At 34.0% G+C, this 22,583-nt stretch overlaps 1 protein-coding gene across 1 annotated transcript in view; it reads right to left on the minus strand.

Moving 5' to 3' along the window:
* Positions 1–22,583, minus strand: part of LOC127839085 (fibroin heavy chain-like) — a 278,358-nt gene that overhangs the window by 171,357 nt on the left and 84,418 nt on the right. The window lies entirely within an intron of this gene.

The raw sequence follows: 22,583 nt of genomic DNA on the forward strand, positions 1-22,583 counted from the left end.
TGCTGCCTAGGATTTGTAAAATACATTGCAAATGGTATGTTTTGGTATCAACATGAAGGTATATTTGTAAGCAATAAGAAAATAAGCCATTTTTGTGCTCTACTTTTTGTGTTGATGGTTCCCGGCTTTGAAAGTAGGTCATACTATTTGAGCCCAAAATGGTTGTCTGCACAGCTGTCAAAACCGGTTTGCCTTTTCTAAGGTAATTATTTTGAGTTTGCGCGTATAGAATTTAATGACATGCATTTTTTTCAAAAGATTATGCATTAATCTTTCCAAAGATGTATGATGATATAGTGGGTATGCGCTTGATCATGGTAAAAATTGATATCGAACTTCAACTATTTTATATGTAATATAGAAGGAAATTAATTGCGCATGCGTAACCTTGAACGGTATTTAGGTAAAAAGTACATCCTCAATCTTCTTCGGCTTAGTTTAAATTTGCTAACTGCATGTTGCTAGCTGTCGATGTAAGTTACACTTAGTGGCACAACCGATTATTACTGTTTCAGAGTACAGTTTCCTCAGATGATCCCGAGTCAGGATCGGATGTATTCGGTTTGCGTTAATTTGCATACTTTTTAGCGCACTTGCATGTGCTTTCTATTATATGATATTTAATGACATGTGATAATATATGTTTAATGTTTCTACCGCATGTATATGTTTTTCTGTTTCGTTGACCTCTATGAGATTTAAATTCCTAAACGCTACCAATTTAATGTTAGTCCATGCTTATAAATAATATTTTTAACGTATGTGTACATGTGAATTTAAGTTTAATCTATGCATAATGTCAATGTTAATTTTGTTGCTCGCTGAAGAATTGTAAGATCTTTTAAATAAAGTTATAATATGTACCATATATTTCTAACAAATCTCGCGAAATATTGTAAATATGCTTGTAAAATCATGAGAATCGAGACATTGAATGCAAAACTTTGAGTAATATAATGGCCTTTTTGCATTTTTAACACATTTTATATACTATGTTTGACACTTTCGCATTGATATGCGCTTGCTAATTGTTAATATATTGTCTGTTTTGTATTTATAACGATGAACTAGACTTGTTCAAGTTATATAAATAAACTTTTTGTTCTGTTCTGTTCTATATTTTATTATTGAGAAATGTTTAATACTTGAAAAGCATTCATTTAATTTTCTACGGAAAATCTAGGTCGGGCTTCCTAACACCAATACATTAAAGTTAAGACCAAAGCCATTTATTGCTAGTTTGAACAAAAAGCAATCTGTGTTGTAAATGATGTAAATGTTGATAGGATTAAATGCGTTTATACTATGTTTATAAATGCAAAAAGGTTGAAATAATGCAAATGTGGCATAAAAGGTTAATAACTGTTTATTATAAAAAATATGAACGAACATGTTTAATATTGTGTTAAACTTTGCTCATTTTTATGAATATTTTAGCAATTCATTAAGAATACATCAATGGTAATTATTGTAATTTGTATTATTATAATTGTTTGCAGATGATGTATAACTATTTTACAATAAATAATCAGGTTTTAATATTGACCATATAACTATTGATTTTGCTGTTTTACCGATTTTATGGCAATTGAAGGTAAAACACGCAAATAAATTTGAAACCATTTTGATCTCTTTTTTGAATATTGAAACATGTGTGGGCTTAAAATAAGTTTTAATAACATAACTCATGGTATTTCGAAAAAAATGAAGTTTTATGAGAAAAATCTTGTTTAAACATCATTTACCGGTAAGCTAAAATTCTAAATATTAAAAAAAAATCGTCAAATCACAAAAATTAGTGAAGTACTATGAACAATTTTCTTCCAGAAAACGATGGAATGTTTAGGAAAGACAATCAGATTATGTTTTGCAGTCGGTTGAACTAATGCGCGTTTTTTTTTAATCACCAAACAATATTTTCAGGAAAAATGCTAAAAGTTTCTATGAAAATTTTAAAGGTTTTATATTATTTTTTTTAAAACAAATCAATGTTCCTATGAATTCGAGGTTAATTATTAAAGACGAAATATACTATCTCAATGCAAAACAACAATAAAAGCAGATGAAGATTCGAGAGACTGGTCCCTTCGTTAACTTTTAACAGACATTATTCGTCATATCCCATACTATAAAATCTTAATCACATCAGTATTTGGTTGGCATCATCATTTTATTATACACTCTGCAATTCAGCAACTAAGTTATCTTTCACTATTAATAAATGATTACATCTAAAACTGTATTAAGTATGCAAGTGAAAGTTAGTTTTTGTTCGTTAATTTATATATATTTAGTTTAATGATTTTTGTTTACAACTATATTTATATACACGGTTTCAGTACGTATACATGAACTGCTTGTATATAACATGCATTTATTTAATATTTAAAGTTGATTATACAATTTTGCACAAATAAAGCAATAGGAACTGTAAATTCGAAGCAATTCGCATCAGTTTAAATTGTATTAGTAGGACTTTTAAAGTAGAAATGTATGCATTTCGAAATATCATTGAAATCTCTTTTGCCATATATATCTGACCAAACAAAACACGAGCAACCACCATTTGCCAGATTGTAATTAGGCAGAGTGTTTCAGCATAATTTGTACATAGGTCACAGTTCATTGAAAAAAAAACTAGTCAGTAAATTGGGAAGGCAATTCTTTTTCTGTCTTCGAATTCGTCGTCGTTTGCATTATCATTATGCTATCACTATTCTCTCTCTGCTGATAAAGACTGCCATCATGAACTAGTATGTAATGGTGATGTTACTTTGATAAATTGAAATATTAAAAGAGACAGAAACTATATAATTTAACAAACGGCGTTGAATGTTTAATTGAAGAAATTGCTGTTTTTCGTTGCATAATGTTCACATTGTGGAATATAAGTTATGTTTGAAGGTTCTGTAGTTATTGAGGTCTTTTTGTGTTGCGCCTTTCGGAATAAATAATTTAATGTGACGTCGAATAGTGATTTATATTTCCTTCATTCTGTTGTTAGCAAATGTACTTTTACTACGTCTTTCCTTTTCTTCAAATTTGCATTGTCCTCATCCGTTTATGTTTTGTTTAAGAAATGATTGAAAATAATGAAGAAAAGAGATTTCAGCGCAGTGCTTTTGCTAAAACTGATCGCCATTTTTCTTTGATATCATTAATAGTTGAATGCTATCCGGAAAATTAGAGGGTTTGCGCTAAACAATACTCCTGATAATTGATACCTGATTTGTGACAAAAAATAACATCATTTATAATAAATAAATTGGTGCTAAATTGACATAATGTTTTTTATTAAAAACAATCCAATTTTTATTATAATACATATATATCCATAACAACTGAAAGTTTAATATCGAAATCCTCTATCCTATATAAAACAGTGTTATTCTATTATAATGTTTTGGTTTGCATGTAAGTACCATGGACTTATTACAGCCTTGCACCTACATCTAAGCTTTCGACAACTTGAAACGGCTTTTGGTAGCATTATCGTATGCCAATAGGTCTTATTGTGCAGTAAGAAATCCACTATAAAACACCAGGTTCAGTAGTTCTTGGAAGTACAGTATATGCCTATACACTAGATTAACGTTGTAGTAATGATGTAATAAACGATCGCCTTCATTCAAAGGTATACTTATCAACATTAAATATTTTACTTGTTAAATGTCTTTATCGTAAATAGTCCTTCTCATCTATCAGCGCTTTTGATTTTTCGTATAACACGATTTTCGCCCCATTTTTCGAAAAACAAAGCGTCGTTCGTTCCATTTTTCGTCGAAAGTGTTTGTTATACCCAGGTCGTATCATACTTTTCTCGGCGCTTTTACGCTGGTATATCTGGTACCAGAGGAACGTTTGACAGGAGTTTTTTGTTGATGCGTATACATGATGAAGATGATAGAGAGGCTTTTTGTTGGATTCGGTGGAATATCGATTTTATTTCACGATTGATCATAAAAAAATTCATGAGTGGCTCATTTTTATGATCACGAGCGATATTCCACCTAATCCAACAAATTTTCGTTTGATTTTATGCTTTTTTCACCATTTATTTAGATCTACATTGTAAAAGAGTTAAACCGGAGAATTTCGTCATATAATGACGTCATTTCGTCGAAAAAATGACGTCATTTCACAGTTAAGCAGTGAAGAATATCGATAATTTTCACTTTTATTTGTCACTGTTTGAAACAGTGAAATTTCAGTTTTATTTCAATAATATTTGTATTTAAAGCACGTGAAAGCATAAAATAAGATGCTTTAAATGATCATGCTGATATAAATGATTGTGTTGATAATGCTTGCAAGAAATTCTGTTGTTTTAGACTTAGATTACGATCACATCGTCTTATCATTCGAATGCATTGTTGTTAATGACATGTTCCAAAAAAGCAAGATATTTTCGAGAAATAATTTATTGCAATAAAAGGTTGAAATATATATGCATCAAAGTGGGTATAAGGGAAAGCAATTCAAAAGCAATTGCAATAAAAAGCAATAAGCTACAGAGGGCAGAAAATCTCGTCGGTTGAACAATTCGTCGTCGTGGTCGGGTAGTGTGAGTTGGTCCAAGTAGACATCGGCAGTTAATTGTCGTTGATATTACGTGGACAACTTGCGTCTATCTGAACAGTCTAGTATTCTGAAATAGAACATTATAATGCAACCGATACATATTGAATTATTTCATACATCAGCCCTGTGTGTGTTTGTTTTGCTGAAAATGTATACGTAAATACGATAGAAAATGTTTCCCGACTCAACAGGCATACATGTTTTTGTGATTTTAGATATCAACTTTAAGCACGAAGAACTCAAAGTGTTTTAATTTATGGAACACCTTTCTGTATTGCGCTTTTGTAAAACTGATATGATAAAATTGTTATTTGTCGTTTACTTTTTGGCATTTAAACAATTTATTATTAGACGCATACTTTATCTTTATGCAAGTAATGTGTTATTGGACACTTATTAAAACGCTGATAATTACATTGTGTAACCAACGTGTTATTTGACGCTTACTTTTACCGACTCCTCCGCGTCCAGCTCCGCCAGAACCGCCGCCTGAAATGCTAAAGCCGCCGCCAAATGCTCCTCCAAAACCAGCGGATCCACCGGCAGAGGGACCGCCTGTAAAAGAACCTTGACCGGAAGGACCAGAACCGCCGCTAAAGAATCCGCCGCCTGAAGCTGATCCTGAGAAAAATCCGCCTCCTGCTGAACCTCCGGAAACTGGACCGCCGATTGGACCGGAAGGAGCAAGACCGCCTGTAGATCCACCGGCAGAGGGACCGCCTGCAAAAGGACCTGGACCTGAAGGACCGGAACCGCCGCTAAAGAATCCGCCGCCTGAAGCTGATCCTGAGAAAAATCCGCCTCCCGATGGGCCTCCGGAAACTGGGCCACTGGTTGGACCGGAAGGAGCCACACCGCCTGTTGATCCGCTGAAGAAACCGCTACTTGAACCAAATCCAGAGAATGATGCTCCTCCGGATGGGCCGCCAGCGGCAGGTCCGCTTTGACCTCCGGATGGTGCACCAGTAATTACGATTTTGACGCCCGAAGAACCGCCGGCGTTTCCACCCCAACTGCCACCGCCAGTGCTACTTCCCCAGCCCCCAGCCCCACCATCAGTTCCCCATCCGCCTGTCGAGCCTCCAGTTACACCACCTTGGCCAACCCATGAGCCACTACCACTCGATCCGGTCTGACCTCCCCATCCACCTTGACCACCCCAAGATCCTGCACCACCAGTGCCGGAAACAGATCCCCAGCCGCTACCGGAACCAGATCCCCATCCGCTTCCGGAACCAGATACCCAACCGCTCCCGGAACCAGATCCCCAGCCGCTTCCGGAACCAGATCCCCAGCCGCTTCCGGAACCAGATCCCCAGCCGCTTCCGGAACCAGATCCCCAGCCGCTACTGGAACCAGACCCCCTTTCGGCACCAGAACTCCAGCCGCCTACAATATGAACTATGTGTTGATTTACTGTCATGATTTGAATACGCTACAGATCTTTTTAAACAATGTGTTGTTTTGTGTCCTTATAAATATTATTATTTAATAATAATTATGAGTATTTATGGTCCTAGTAGTTTAGACCATTTAAGAAATAGTTTCACAATAAATGGTTACACCAGCACCTCACTCATTAAGCGCCAGTTTCCCCTCTTTTCTGCTTACCACCGGCTCCGCTGCCTGCACCACCGCCGGAAAACAGACTACCACCGGTCCCAAAACCACCACTGGAAGTAAATCCACCACCACCGGCTGCGAAACCTCCTCCAGCGCCATATCCGCCTGTAAGTTTACATTTGCATTACTTGAAAACATCTACAGAAGAGCTACTGCGATCACGACAAGCCACTTCCGGTCGCCAGTCCAGAAATATGTTACACATTTCTTAATGTACGTTAAAGTTCGTAATCAAAAGCTTTGTTTGAAATATTTCCTTGTTTCTTTTCAATAAGCCTCCTTTACCGGTACATCTGAACGGATACCTTAATGTCTTGCAGAAATGTCTGGTTTGTATCGCAGTAATCGGAAATATCGGCAGTCGGCACAAGTTTTTTTCTTTCTCATTATTTAAAATCCTAGAATTGTGATAATTAAACGATTAGAATGACGAGGCGGTGATACTGGAAAAACATGAAAGACGATATGCTCTCATATCGCATGCATCTACAGATCTGCCTGATTTTGCTACGCAAAGGACATATAATTTTAGCCTCGTTTTGGAAAAACTGTACTTAATGCATAGGCGCAAAGTGTCATCCCAGATTAGCCCATGCAGTGCACACTGGCTAATCTGTGACGACACTTCTCGCTTGTATGAGTTTATGTTTACGTGAAGTATTTTTTAAACTGAAATCAAAGGTAGGCGAAGAGTGTTCTTCCTGATTAGCCTGTGTGGTCTATGTCTGCGCAGGCTAATCTAGGATGACGCTTAACGCACATTTAGCAGGTCTGCGCTGTTTGCTTAGGGAAATTTCTGTAAGAAATATTTTAAATATAGAAATAAATATACTAGACATCTCTAATTTTGACAATAAATTGATCCAATTTAGAAGGATCGGAGAGTCCACTCGGCATAAATGGGTTAAGAATAGTAAGACAGCATACTTCTCCTTCAGCTATCTTTTTCTCTAAATATCGAATTGAAACTGTGTGCAGTACTCTCAAAGTCAGTTTTCTCTCTAAATATCGAATTGAAACTGTGTGCAGTGCTTTGCAAGTCAGTTTTCTCTCTAAATATCGAATTGAAACTGTGTGCAGTGCTCTCCAAGTCAGTTTTCTCTCTAAATATCGAATTGAAACTGTGTGGAATGCTCTCCAAGTCAGTTTTCTCTCTAAATATCGAATTGAAACTGTGTGCAAAACTTGCCAAAACAGTTTTACTTCGCTTAAATGTTTAAATTAGTTCATGCATGAATAATATCTTTTCAGTTTTAACAATCTAAAACTACGCAGTTTTCACATGCATATGGATTAAATGTTACATAAATGATGATTGTGAATACTATTTAAAATAATACTGGTTTAAGCGAAAAAAGGAAACATTTAATATATTCTGTTTTTGGCTGAAATAAGATGGTAACATATTGAATATAAAAACTATTTGCCTACCTTTACCAATGGCAGTGACGGTGCCGACAAAAAGTGTCGTCAACAGGAAAACGTTCATCTTGGATTGTCTGCATATACAAAAAAACATGATAAGTGGAGTTTTATTCTTTATGATTATGTATGTTTTGACAGTTATTTAAGTCCGTGTATATACCGTCTTTTCCTTTTTCGTGTTGAATTCGACACAACGAAACATGAAAATTAACGCATATTAGTTCATATTCCGATTTTCTAATAACCGACACACAAACAAAGTACGAAAACAAAATTAACTTCTTTATATTGTTTTTCGTTGTACTAATTATAAAACAAAATACAAAATGTATTGCCCTCTTCAAATTTCGTTTCAATCTTCATACAACAAAAACCAATGATTAAAACTTGGTCCCGTTTACCGTTCTTGGTTTGATATTGGTTTACAAAAAAACGAAAAACTAGTGGCGCTGGTCAAAGATCTATAAAAAACATTTTTATTTATAGATCTTTGCTCTGGGCGGCTATTTTTGGGCGGTAACTCATTCGTGGCTTTTGCGCGTACTTTTTTACCTTATATAAGAATAAATCACTTATTTTGATCAGCATGGCTTCTAACGTGCATTTTTGGGAGAGAGAAAGACACGCCGTAAGGGAAGAAGACGTGGATAGTTTCAGCTGTTTTTCCAAATAATGTTTGTTTCCAGAATTGAAATGATCATACTCTGACATCTTAATGTTTCCAAACGTACTGGTGTTTCATGTCGATCCAACCGAATTGATAGGGCTATAATTAGCCTCTTATGACACTTCTTGTTCTTCGCCCTTATTCTATGCAAATTCAGTACTAATTTTACAAAACAAACTCGCTTTAGTCCGATAATCAGGGGAAGGTCCTTACATTTTAAGAGCTGTAATACCCCGTCCACTGAGTCCCGTATTCCAATTATTATTACCCCTTAGACTCGAATGATATTTTAAGAAGCACAATAATTGGCGGCGGCTGCTAAAATGTCCCCTATGTTTTACTTTTAACATCACCTTACATAATACAATGTTAAAGTTGTATTAGTACTGCCAATATTGAAAGAAAGAACAGGATAAAAGGAGAATAAATAAAAAAATGTTTGAATCTTATGAAATGGTTAAGTGCAAGGTGTCTAATATATAATTTCTAATTCGTTCGATTAAGTACAAATACATGTTATATTTCACAACTGAACGGTGAAATGTCTAGTGATTTTAGTGAAAGACCTATAACCGAGCACCTAATATGAAACCGTTTAGCGCTTGAAATAATTTTATATAATGTTATTAATAATATTTATAAATGTGCCTATTTAATAACTTATTAAACAACATGTTTAATGTTCCGGAAAGAGCGCTCGAGATAAAGTTAATGCTAACAAAATACTTACCTTGATATTATAACGCAGCTAAAATGACTTTTAACGTTACGGTTCATAAAGAAGGCGAATAGCATGCGTCACTCTTATAGAAACTACTTGTACGCGTTGAAACGTTCCGTTTTAGACCCTGGTTGTTTCCTAAAATGAAACTCGAATACCATTATAGAATAGCTTGTATATCTGTATCTTTACGTGTATGATTTGCTGAGTCGAGGATATATATGAGTTTCAGAGCTTATTTAATTGATAAGTTCTTCAAGGTTGTGGTAGCCGTGAGCAGGGAAGAGGAACGCGCCTTCAAGCAAGCGATGGTTTGCGTGATTTGTTAAAGTACATGCAATAGTCGAAAAAATGTATTATTTTAGTCTTTTAATACACATCCAGATCATTTAAATAGTCATTCGAAAAGTGGGAACAAACGTACAAAAAACGTTATTCATAAAATTAATTATTTGTAACAAAGTCATAGTTGTAACTTATATGGTATTTTAAATAATGGTTTTTAATTCGCGTTGATTTTTCTATTATTATAATGTAATTATCTTGTAAAGAGTTTCAAATATTTGTAACATTTTAAAAAGCAAATTTTATTTATCCTATTAAGGAATCACCACAGATAATCATTCTGAAACACTTTTAAAAGAACACAGTTCTTGAACCCATTGCTTAAGGCATTAAAACCTTATCTCTGAACTGTATAACACTATTTAGTGTGAAATTCAGGACCAGTGTCGCACCCTTTATTTGCAACTTGTTGCAAATCACTGGTGTGATGCAAGACCTGCGTTGTACGAGAGTCCACCAGGACGGCACACGACTTGCCGTGACAGGGCTTCACGAGGCAATCTATGCTCTCAGGTGAATTGTTCAGCATACTTATTTAATTTATATGTTTAGCAGAAATTTGGGCTTTTTTCATTTATTAAACATATATAAATACCATTTAGTAAATAATTCAATTGTTTTAATTACTTTAAGAGAAATGGAATGCTTAAAAATATATTTATTGTGCCATGATTATTGAAATGAATGTTATACATGTACTCAAATACACTGATTTTAAACAAAAGCAGACATGTGCATTTGTATCATGATTTAAAGGGGCCTTTTCACAGATTTTGGCATATTTTGAAGTTTGTCATTAAATGCTTTTTATTGATAAATGTAAACATTGGATCTTAAAAGCTCCAGAAAAAATCAAGAATAAATTAAAACAAGGAAAAAAAAGTAGCCGGTACCAGGGCTCGAACCAGTGACCCCCGGAGTCCTGGAGTTAATCTGAAGTAAAAACGTATTAGCCCTCTCGGCTATTCCGCCGAGCAAACACAGTATTGGTATGTTATACCTTGTATAAGCAATCTTCGTAGTTTCGTAAATTTAAACGACAAAAACAGAACTCTCCAAATTATTCAATCGTTTCGCGTTGCAACGCTTTATAATTTTTAGGTTTTCAAATCGTCAAAAGATACATATAATGGCTATATTGGACTATGGTAAATGTTCAGTAATACGGTTTCCTCACAAATATCATAACTAAAACGAAAATTTGCGAATCTGAAACAACTATTTTCAATTTTGTCAATTAACCAAACCGTGAAAAGATCCCTTTAATGTTACTAGATCTATTTATTTTACAATTAGAGTAGCCAACAATAGCTGTCCTAAGACTCGACTATTCTACTCCTATAATTGTCTACATTTATGTATTAAAAAAATAATAAGGGAGAAAACTGCGCAAAGAGATCAATCACGACTTATCTCCCCAAAAGAGCGGAGCGCCCCTCGTTTTCCGTATACCGTTTTATAAATTCAAGAACGGTAAATGGAAACAGACACTGTGTTTCAATTTTCATCTTTTGATTTTTGTATAATTAAAATTTAAACGAAATATGAATAGGAAAATAAGATTTGTGTTTTGTTTTGAGTACACCGAAAAACGATACAAAGAACTCAACTTCGTTTTGTTTTTTGGTTTTTGTTCCGATTATAAGAACATCGAAATGTTTACTAATATACGTTGATTCTTGTTTTTCGTTGTGTCGAATGCAAAATGAAAATGGAAAAGACGATATATACACGGACCAATTTATGACAAATTAAACTTTGTCGGACTATTCTGTGAAAACTGTTAAACAGTTATTATCAAAACACATGTGACTTGAGCAATTCTTGCTTCGGGAGACTTGTTCAAATATTGTCATAGTGTTCGAAATTATCATTAAATGAGTTGAGTTACAAACTGTTATATATTTCATATAATTATTAAATCATGAAACAAAAGACAAAAACAAAACAGTAAATTAGTTTCGAGTCATGGGCCCGGATTCACAAATCAATTCTTAGACTTGAGTCGAAATAACAGAATATCATTGAAACTTTAATGTACTAAAACACTTGAAGTCAAGTCAAGTGTGGCAGTTAACACTTTTAATTTGATTATGATTTGTTAAAACAATATGTTGAAGATGAAAGCACCATCTTGAGCCTGTATCTATATGAGTCGCGTCCTGAGAAAACTGGGCATAATGTATGTGCGTAAAGTGTCGTGCCAGGTTAGTCAGTGCAGTCCGCAAAGGCTAATCAGGGACGACTCTTTCCGCCTTTTGCAAATTGGAGTTTTGCTAATTAGAGCATTCATTTATACGATAAACGTCCCAAAACCGGAAAGTGTCGTCCCTGATTAGCCTGTGCAGAATACAAAGGCTAATCTGGGACGACACTTTAACGCACATGCATTAAGCCCAGTTTTCTCAGAACGCGGATCATATATGTAAACTGTGAGTTTTTTCTTGAATCTGATACTACTCTATATTCTTAAGTCTAAGAATTTGTTGGTGAACTCACGAACGGAATCTCTAGAAGCACCACTACAACCCCAAGCCTTCGTCTGTGCATGGTCATTTAAATGCTAGGACCGGAATACACTTTTTTGTTAAATTATCGATTAAAAAGGTAAAAACGATGAATTTTTCGTCCGATTTTGATTGATGATAATTAAAAAGTAACATATAAATGATACATTGTCTATGTATGGAATGTTACTTCTCTTGTTTGAATGTATCCATACAATCTTGTTTTGAAATTATGACACGTTTCTCATTGTCATTTTCCCAAACTATGAACAAGTCCCTTAAGATATGCAAAGAAAACGATCGCTTTCACAATAATCTAATGTTACTTGAGACTAAGGCTTATGTTTCACAGATACAGTTGTGTAAAAAGAGTGTTTAAAAAACGTTCAACATTTTATTATTTTTATTTGAGTTTATACATGTGTTAAAACATAAATACATTCTTTCAAGCTAGTGACTGTTTCTTAATAGCTAAAAGATCAGTAGTATACAACAGAAAAGATCGTAATATTTGTTTATATGTTATTTATTTAATATTTAAAAAAAAATAAACGTTTATATCGTTGATAAAATATTCTTTATATCGCTCCGTTGTCGCGTTCATAGTAAATTCAATATTTCGCTGCACGTTTATAAAAAACTCTATGGAAATGTTGAACTTACCTTGCTTGAGGAAGGATGGCGAAAGGACCGTGGTTTTGGAATCAGGACCATATATACTCTCACTACATCCGACTGAGCAATCATTTTCAACAATGACACATCGCCGTAAAATAGCTAAAAAAAAGCACACGACATCTAATTATTTATAATGACATTATCATCAAAGGTTTTCACCTGTAAGCGAGTGTGCATTATTTGCAATGTGCAACAAAAATAGGCATATCTATGTCCTCCCATTGAATTTACACAGAACTTTATTGCGATTTAATACTTACATCCATTTGAAGATTTTGAAAAATAATAAAAAGCGCATAAAGGAAAGTATTGAATAATGGTTAATATGTAAACACAATATAATTGTATGTCATTTTGAAACTTCTATGCCCAATGAATTGTAAATGTATGTTTAGTTCAATGTTATTGGGAATGAGCGACACAAAAGGGAATAAAGAAATTTATTGGCACATACTTTGTTTACAGCAACGAATGTGTATTTAATTCTGTCGGGTTTGCTACCTGATATTCTAAAATCATTATTATTGAGAAATATATGTGTACTTTTTATAGTTCTAGAGTCATCAATGGGTATATAATATATGTGGAAATTCAAGGATGTTGGAAGAATGCTTTAGAGCTGTACACAATAATTGTAAGTGTGTACATTTTTTTTCAGTCTCTCTTCATAATTTGTTTCTTTACTGTGTATTGTCAAATGACATGTGCATGTATTTTGTATTGTCTTGATGTCTCGATTTTTTCCATTCGAAGAACATGCGCATATATTCTTGTATTGTTTTTGATGAGTTTGTTTTTGTCTCATTTAACATATAGTATATAGAGCATGAATAATGTTATTCTATATAGGCATTAGACATTAATCTGGCACTAAGCTTAACCAATGAACATATAATCAGTACCTTAAAGCAATAACAGTACATTTGCGAATTACGAACAATTGTAATCATCATACCTTACTATGTATAAGGTTATCGCCACAGAATTCTCGTGCAAAACGTGCAAAAATAAAATTGCATGCGAATAAAAGGTGTCATTTATGCGTAGAATGTTAAATGCTAATCTAGCTCACGGGTGCCGGGTCAATGGTACTGAATATACATAACAGGTTTTCATGGTGTGTGCTGTTTTTTGTTGTTCTTCTATTTTTCATATTGTTTAGGTTGTAATATTGTTCGAAATATATAACTGTCCTATACATGATTACGATTATATCTTGTATCGTCTTTTTTGGTGACATACTCTGTCTCACTGTACAGACCTTTTTCATTTACATTACAACGATTATAGTTTGTATCGTGTTTTTTTGTGTGTGTGACCTTTTCTGTCTCATGTACATGACAACGATTATATTCTGTATTGTTGTTTGGTGACCTATTCTGTCTCACTGTACATATATTTTCTTATACTTGTAAACTGTAATATTATTTGGCATTGAAAGTTATAGTTGGATCCGATAGTTTCTTTATTCCTATAGATCTATCATGGCTAACTTTATATTATTTATCCTTTATTGTTTTGTTCTCATTGTTGTGATCATTTCTTTTTATTTCTCCATCTCTATGGAATATTTATCCTTTTGTATCCATACTTTTTGTTTCCTTTTTTTGTTTGTATGTATGGATATCTTATGTCTTAAAATAAAAACCACCTGGACCTTTTTTGAAATATGGACCAACTGGACAAGCGCAAACAAATTATCATTTACATCACCCTTCACCTCTTTCAATGGTTTAAATATGTACTTTAAATGTAAAAGGGCTCAACAATAAAGAGAAACGCATAAAAATCTTCAAATGGCTAGACGAAAAAAAATAAATGTATGTCTATTACAAGAAAGTCACTTGACACACACTTTAGCACAAACCTTAAAAGATGAATGGGACGGGGACATATACCTTAGTGGACTCCATACCAATAAACAAGGCATTGCCTTTCTGATAAAAAGTAACATAGGGATCACAGTTGATAACATAAACGAAATAATAATTGGCAGACTAGCAAGTATAGATATCAAAATACATGAAACACAATTCACATTAATCAGCGTCTACGGTTCTAACATAGATGATTCCACATTTTACGAAACATTACAATCCTTTATAATTAATAACCAAGATAAAAGTATTATAATCGGTGGTGATTTCAATACTGTCCTGAACCCATTATTGGATACAAAGAATGGAAGCCTTTATACTCATACTAAAAATAGAAACATTTTTAATAACATAATTGAAAACTACAATATAATAGATATCTGGCGTACCCAAACGAAAGCAAATTCACCTGGCGCTCAAACTCAACACCAACAATATTTTGTAGATAAGGCTATTTTTTAATATCTGAATCTCTTTGCAACATTATTAACACGTGTAACATAAAACCAGGATTTATGACTGACCACTCTCTAGTTGAACTTAAACTGCACAATATACAACCTGAAAGAGGCCCAGGATACTTTAAAATTAACAACAGCATCTTATTAGATACACAATACCAAACACAAATAAAACAAGAAATAATAGATACAGTTCAAAATAACAAAGATGCAAACCCAAACACCGTATGGGAAGTAATAAAAGGAAATATACGTAACACAGAAATTAGATACACATCATTTAAACAAAAAGAAACACACACACTTGAAACTGAAACCATCAAAACCATTGAAACACTTAAAAAACATTTGCATCAAACAAACACAAATGATACCACCGACATTGAAAATGAAATAACATTAAAAAACAAATATTAGATGGAATCTATCATACACATCTCAATGGAATAATACTAAGAGCGCGTGCACAGCATGTTGAACACAATGAAAAAAATACAAAATATTTCGCAAACATTGAAAAACGTAGAAGTGAACAAAAAACTGTACACAAATTAGTAGTCAATGGCAAAGATATAAAAAACAGAACTCAAATACTAGAAGAACAACGTTTATTTTTCGAAACCCTCTATAAACGAAAAAATGCTGAAAATAACACCCTTTTTAAAAATACACATCACGCTTTAAACCAGGAGGAAAACAACTGTGCGGCGGATTGCTTAATGAATATGAATGTGGATTAGCCCTAAAACAAATGCAAAATAACAAAAGCCCAGGATCTGATGGCATCACAATCGAATTTTATAAAATATTCTAGAATGATATAAAAACACATCTAATTAATTCACTTAACTATTCATTTAACAACGAAAACTTAACTACGCTACAAAAACAAGGTATTATATCACTTATTCCAAAACCTGGAATAAACTTAAAATCCTTATCAAACTGGCGCCCGATTAGTTTACTAAACAATGATTATAAAATTGCAACTAAAAGTATAGCAAACAGAATACAAAAAATATTACCATCAATCATTTCAAAATCTCAATCTGGTTTCATAAAAGGACGTTACATTGGTGAAAACGTCCGTCTTATCCAAGAATGCATAAACTATTTCAACAACTCAAATAATCCTGGTCTAATATTCTTTGCAGACTTTGAAAAGGCATTCGATTCGCTTGATCATTCATTTATGTTCTCTTGCTTAGAAAATATGAACTTTGGTGAAAGTCTCATTCAATGGGTCAAACTATTCTATACCGATATTAACAGTATAATCATTAACAATGGCTTCTTTTCAAACAGTTTTAACATCGAACGAGGTGTTCGACAAGGATGTCCACTCCCATCATCGCTATTTATTATTTGCATCGAATATCTATCACATCTCATCCAATCAAATAAACACATGAAAGGCATATCACTAGAACCTGACGAAGAAATCAAACAATCCTTATTTGCTGACGATGCAACTTATTTTTTAAATGACAATTACGATTCTTTCCATAACCTAATAAAGTCGCTTACCCTTTACGGAATGACATCGGGTCTTAAACTAAACAAAAGTAAATGTTCTGTGCTACTAGTAGGTAAATTAAAACAAAGTAATGTTCAATATAAAAAAGAAACGAAATTTTATTGGACATCCGATGAAGCCACAACGTTAGGAATTACTTTCACAAATAATGAAAAGGATACAGTTCTTAAAAACATACTACCTAAATTACAGAATTTTAAAAACTGCTTAAAATCATGGCATCATCGTAAACTTACACTTATCGGAAAAAACACAGTATTGAAAACGTTTGCACTTCCTTAATTAATATTTGTATTAACAGTTCTCCCAAATCCACCAAATGATGTTATTAACGATATAAAATCAGCAATATTTAATTTCATATGGGACGGTAAGCCTGATAAAATAAAAAGAACTCAGTTAATTCAATCTGTAGAAAATGGAGGTATCCAATTAACGAACATTGACTCATTCTTGAATGCAATCAAATGCAGCTGGGTTAAAAGGTACCTAGATAATACCAATACGAGTAAATGGAAATTATTCTACCCGAAAATCCTAAAAAAATATGGTGACTCCTTACTCTTTGAATGTAACATCAGCAATACTATCTTACATGAAATTGCAAACGAAAACATATTTCTGTCTGATGTTCTATCAGCGTGGAGTGATGTCACTCATAACTTAAAAACCGAAACCAGCAGTAAAACAATTTTATGGAACAATAAAGACATAACTACAAACAATAAGACGTTTTTCTATAAAGACTGGTTTGAACGAAGCATTATATATGTCGACCAATTATATAACTACAGAATTAAGGATTTCTACTCTTTTGATAATATATGCTACATATACGGAATACCTTCAAATAATTTTCTGAAGTACTACACACTAATCAAAAGCGTACCCATACACATTAAATCTGAAATCAATACAAATAATACACCATGTTCTCAAACAACATTTGTAGAAAACATACTTGGAAGAAAAAACAAAACAAATAATTTTTTTTACACATTTCAAATTAAAAACCCTACAGAAAACTCCAAAATCCAAAATAAATGGCAAGTCCTTTTTGGAGAAAATGAACTTAATTGGAAACACATATTTACCATGCCATATAAAGCAACTATTGAAAGCACACTGAGACATTTTCAATATAAATACATCCATAGAATTATAGCTACAAATAAATATCTCTTTAAATGCAAATTATCTAACTCAAATCTGTGTGACTTCTGCAGTGAAAACATTGAAACTATAGAACATCTTTTTTGGGAGTGCAAACACATCCAGCCTATTTGGAATCAATTAATATCTTTTCTTGAACAACATCAACTAAACGTTAAACTATCTTTCTTAAATGTAAGTTTCGGAATTAACTCATTGAAATCAATAGACTGTAATAATATTGTGAATTTTATGGATATATTGATAAAATATTTTATCTTAAACATGAAGTACAAAAAACAAGTACCAAATTATAATTGTTTTGTGCATAGTCTTAAATTAAAAACCCAGATTGAGAAAGAAATAGCCCCCAGTAATGACACATTACAAATCTTTGAACAAAAATGGAATCGGATTAAATTCTCATAATTTTTTGTCCACTTATATACATTTCACTCTAATGTTAGTTTATCTCTCTAAAATAGTTTTGTTTATTTTTTTATTTTTATTTTTCAATCTGACAAGATCATTGTGAATATACAACAAAACACACAAGTCCAGTATGCTTTCTTCCGACTTTATACAACTCATCATTTTTCATAACTATTCCTCTGTTGTTCTTTTCTTTTCTTTCTAAAAAAAATATATAAATATTAGCATACCTTGTATAACATGTCTGAACTTCATTGCTTTGTACAATCACTATGTTGTATGATCATATACATGTTTACAATGTATGTATGATATTGAATTAAAAAAAGGAAAAAAGAAATTCAAGTGTGTACATTATATATTTCAATGACAAAGGTAAAAGTCTCCCGACGTCAACTTGCTTGTACTGGCGAAAAAGACTTCAGCAAAATTCGTCCTCATTAGTATATGTACGTTGCACATCGTTGGTGGTGTACGTATGGATGCGTTTGTGAGCTTTTGTGTCCGTTGCGATAAGTCCGGTTCGTCGGAAAATTTTTAACATGTTCAAAAATTGTTGCAAATAAAAGTTTCGTCTATCGTTCGCTAAAATTCGTTACAATACGTTAGCCGATCGGAAAGTCTTCGCATAGCGTTCGTCATTTGGCGATAGAAGTCGCAGCTCTCAGCTAATTTGCATATCATAATTATTTGATTTGCATATCAAGCGAAAGAGGACGATCCGAAAACAAATCTTTGCGATAGCTTGCGAACTTTTGCGAACTATAGAGAGGATTTGCATATTGTAGCAAATTGAATCCGACGCATTTAAGCGATTTATAACGATAAGTTCACGTTCAGAAAACGAATGGTATACGCTCGTATACGAATCAATCCGAAGGGTAACTACAATAGGCAAATCTATGCGAATCCATCCGAATAATAGCGCTCCTGATTGTTTTAGTAATTTATGCAGACATATGCCTATATTTCATATGTATCATGTTGAAGGTATTATTATTTCTTCGTCAAATGGAAGATATAAAACGCCTGAAACTGCAGTATGTTGCTGCTATGGCCAATCAAGAAGTAGTCCAGCAACAACTAAACATACACCGGTTTCTCAGAGGCCGACTAAGGTGGAGAAGAGGAGCCAGAGCACGTAATATCTGGAGAAGACCATGGCTGCATTCCGGTAGACGGCGCAAATATGGCATCTATGATCAGCTCATGGTTGAGCTCAGAAGTGAAGATCCTGGAACATTTACGAAATTCCTCCGCATGCCTACTGAAATGTACGATACAATTTTGGGAAGGTTCGTCATCGCCTCGTGAAGCAACACACTCGGTACAAGGTGGAGAAGAGGAGCCAGAGCACGTAATATCTGGAGAAGACCATGGCTGCATTCCGGTAGACGGCGCAAATATGGCATCTATGATCAGCTCATGGTTGAGCTCAGAAGGAAAGATTCTAGAACATTTACGAAATTCCTCCGCATGCCTACTGAAATGTACGATACAATTTTGGGAAGGTTCGTCATCGCCTCGTGAAGCAGCACACTCGGTACAAGGAACCCTTGGATCCAGGGCTAAAGTTAGCTGTCACACTACGTCACCTGGTTTCTGGTGTCAAGTACTCAGACATGCAGTATTCCTGGCGGGTCGCTGAGAATACCCTCTCTGTAATGGTCAGAGACGTGTGTCATGCTAAATGTGAAGAATATGTTGATGAGGTTATGACAGCCCCCTCCACATCTGAAGAATGGAGACAACTGGCTGATGGTTTCCTTAAGAATTGGAACTTTCCAAATTGCTTTGCTGCTATTGATGACACGCACATAGCTATCAGAAAGCCTACCAGCTCTGGTTCCTTATATTATAATTTTAGGGGATTCGTCAGCTTAGCATGATTTTGTCTAAAATAACAACAAGTGTCGACACAAAGTCGTTTACAAGAACATTATCATTCGAATTCTAGTAGTGGACACGTCAATGCTTTCAAGGCAGGTGATCGAGTCGTCCGAATGTTCGGAAAACGAAGACTGTACAGTTTTCTACAATATCAACAGACCTTTGACAGGAAAATTGAAGAAGTGTTTGTACGAAACTTTAAGTGATGACGCTATAATCATCAAGCCTAATTTAAACTTAAAGCACCTGTTTATTAACAGGTGCTTTAAGTTTATATAAGCCTTGACGATTATAAGACACAAGTAATTGGCAATGGCTTCATATGTAAGACACCAAATTATTCGAAAAAAATATCTGAGGAGAACTTTGGTTTATTTCCTGTAGATGAGGACACATAACATACTTAAAAGTACCTAGTCTTTGATATCTTGTAAACCATTTGACAAGCAAGACTTCATTTACGAAGAATAAGCACAGAACAAAAAACGCAATATACGTCTGTAGCACATTTAGTTCCGGTTATGCAGTTATCTTCAAGAGCAAGTGTTGTATTATATTCAAAGCTCTTTCGATAAATTGTATATTAAGAAAAAATAAACATGTTAAAAATGCAAGGCCAATTTACGTACGGTGTATATTTTATCTCTGAATTTTCTTAATTATTTATTTAAATTTACATCCACAAGCGAATATGGCGGTGGATTCGATGCGGGTTTGTGGTAGTTTGTTTTTCGCTGGAGGAGGATTTGATGCAAGCGATTGTGTTGTCTGTGTCGGCGATGGTGGTTTTACATCCGGCGGAGCTTTTGGAGCCGGTGGTGGTGTGATGCCCGGCAGTGGTGGATTCTCCGCACAGGATAGCGGAATTGGAACTGCAGGATTAACTGGTCGATGGGAAACTGGTGGTTCTACTGAAGACTGGGGAAAAACTTTGGAGGCGGTTGGGGTGGCACCGCTGCTAGTTCAGGAGGCGACCAAATTATAATTGCTGGAGTTCCTTCCGGTTGTTCGAGCGGACCCTCTGCTGTAGACCCTCTCAGGAGCAACGTCCGGTGGCAGTTTCTTCTGTAATCCAATTAAAATCGAGTTCTTATGAAATATTTGTAATATTTAAATTTTCATTTTAACTTATTTAATAATTTTAATTAATCATAATTAATAAAGTTTTAATTAATTTCAATAAACAAAATTTTATAATTACTATTGCATATTGTTTAAAATAACTAGTGCATATTGTTTAAATAACTATTGCATATTGTTTAAAATAACTAGGGCATATTGTTAAAAATAACTATTGCATAATGTTTAAAATAACTATTGCATATTGTTAAGAATAAATTTTATAAAGTGTTAGAAATACTTAAGGAATTAAGAAATTCATTAAGCCCAGTTTTTACAAACCGTATCGGTACACTTTTCTGCCAGGTGAGCTACAAACTCTATCATATTGAAAAACTACCTTGGTGTACTATAAGAAAACAGCTTAGCTAAGAGAAAGAGTAGCACATTCCAATCTAAATTGTTTACCAAATCAAGAACTCAAACGTAAGCAGTGGAAACTTCCAGAAAGTTCCATGACTAAGGGTTAACAGCTTTGACCCGAACAAATATAAAAAGTAGGTGAATCAGCGTACCACGTGAGACCACGTAGGATCACGTGAGAAACGTCTTTGGAAAAGTCTGATCAAATTTCAGAAAGTAGCCACCGTAAGAATATTTAAGAAAACGCTTTGCGCGACTTGAGCACAATGATTTTGGATATATTACAGAGAATAAAATGGGCTGTTTATATAATCGACTTCTTTAATTATTTACATCTATTATGGATCAAATAATATTAGCGCTTAACGCTAATTCGCATAGGTCGAAGAATGGTAGCATTTAATGATAATTGAAAATGAAATACGATAGAAATAGCATTCACTAAGACCGCAATGGACAGAATAATTAATTATTAAGAACTAAATAAATTATCGTACGTAAATGAAGATCCCGTTACCACTTACATTAATTGGGAATAATGAAAACCTCAAGGAACATTTTTATATATACATAGAGTAAAAGTACGTACGATATCTAGTGGAGAATACGGTTTTTAAAGTTTAATTCCTTTACAATAACATTTTCCACAACAAAAATCGTCAGAAATGTTTCAAGATGTCTTACTACAATTTACGTTCTCGCCTATCAGCCACTCTACCACCACAATTGACGCCGCCAGCATCCCCATCTGACGATAATAATACGACAGTTCCGGAGCAACCATCTCAACCATCAACTACAACCATATCAAAACAAGAAACTCCAAAATAAACAAGTGAGTCAAAACCTTATTTACAAACTCCCGAAGATTTTGTTGCAAGTGAAAAACATCGTAAAAATCACATTACTTTCAGATTTTCATAAACAATTAAATTCTATCAAAACAATCAGAAGAGTAAAAATACATGACAGCCCATTTCAAAGTCATCCATTACAATCCGATGCGTCACACGCCGAAGAAACCAAAGAAACAACACCCCAGCCATTAACACAGGACCCGCCGAAGGAATCGCTGATCGAGCCATTTTCCAATTTCCGGTACGACCCAATACCACCGCCATATGGTAATTTTCAGTTCCTCCCTGACGAACGACTACAGGATCCAATTTCCAGTGTTATTTCGCAGAAGACCTAGCTTTTTCTTA

Source organism: Dreissena polymorpha, chromosome 7 (assembly GCF_020536995.1).
Source record: "Dreissena polymorpha isolate Duluth1 chromosome 7, UMN_Dpol_1.0, whole genome shotgun sequence".
Lineage (NCBI taxonomy): Eukaryota > Metazoa > Mollusca > Bivalvia > Myida > Dreissenidae > Dreissena > Dreissena polymorpha.